Here is a 1,385-nt window from a genome sequence, read left to right as displayed (position 1 = left end):
ATCCTGATGCGCCTTCCTTCCTTGGGAACCACCACTAGGGGTGAAATCCATGGTGTGGGCCCTACCGCCTTCTTAATGATTTCATTTTGCTACAGCTGTTGAACCTCCTGAGACACTGCCTGTTGCAAATGAAACCAAACCCTCCGGGGCTGTTGGGGTACTGGGCGCACCTTTTCATCGATGTGGAGCTAGTTGACGCTCCATTTCTATTTTCCCAGTCCCTTGAAGAGGGTCGGTATTTGTTTATCGCACTTGTTCTTTAGAAATGGGTCTGTGTGATAATCTTGCCACACTGTGCGTTAGCTGTCGGGGCCCCATACCGCACCTTACCACTTCTGTATCTTGGCAGTTTATATACATGAGTCCTATTGATTTCACCGTTTTGTAACTGAGCAGGGACCACCCATCTATAGGGCTTCTTATCACGTGTATCGTGGCGTTGGCCGAGCGTCCTCGTTGTGCGAGTGTCAGTTGAAATTGACGAATGGATGTGTAGTTACTGAGGTGTGCAACCCACACGGATGGCTATTGAGCCTGGATCTTTCTCTTTTGCAGTATCTTCCTAGCACCCATTTTGAGAAATTTGTGTTCTCCCATGATGCTCACTGTTGCTCCAATGTCCATGAGGAAGCAATGTGTAGCAGGCCCCATGTCAATCATCACCCTTGGGCCTTCCTCGGCTTCCTGGTCCCCTTGCATTAGATTAAAATATTCGTCTGTGTAGTCTATATAAAACTCCTGTAGCATTTCCACATTATCTCAGTGGCTTTTAAATTCATTCTCGTATGGATCAGCATAATCCACGTACTAGTGTGGTATTTCTTTGTATGTCGCCACCTCAAATTTCAGAACCGGTTCCATCGCTCTGATCACTCTTTGTGGCATCTGCGAGTATGGCCGTGGTATCCTCCATGTTGTTTGTTGGGAAGCCCTCATTGATGGTCTCCACATGGTTGTCTGTGGTGGCCTTGCTGTCAGAAAAGGTCTGCCTTCTTGGCACACGGTGTGAAAGTGTCCTTCTCTTCCACATTTGGAGCATGCCTCACAAATTGCTGGGCATGTTCCGGTGTGCGGAAATGCGAATCCGCATCTGAAACATATCCGTTGTGGTCTAGCTGACTGCCTGTTTGTTGGTATGGATATCGAGTAGGCCCCCTCGAGGTAACTGGTCCTCCCATGAACCGGTTGACCGGCCCTCTTGGTGTCATGAGAGCAGCCACCGTTTCATCTTTCTCTGTCTTCTTTTTCTGTGTTTCAATGGCTGTGGTCTGCAGATCTACCCTCTCATGCACTCTGGCCAGCTCAATGACTGTGTCAATGGTCAGCGGCTGCTTCAGCAACTGCTTCCAGAATGTAGACGATGTACACCCTTCTATCACCCTCAG

This window comes from Ambystoma mexicanum (genome assembly GCF_040938575.1).
Source record: "Ambystoma mexicanum isolate Mex_15411 chromosome 12 unlocalized genomic scaffold, UKY_AmexF1_1 Mex_chr12_unloc.2, whole genome shotgun sequence".
Classification (NCBI taxonomy): Eukaryota; Metazoa; Chordata; class Amphibia; order Caudata; family Ambystomatidae; genus Ambystoma; species Ambystoma mexicanum.
This window is presented reverse-complemented; position numbering follows the sequence as displayed.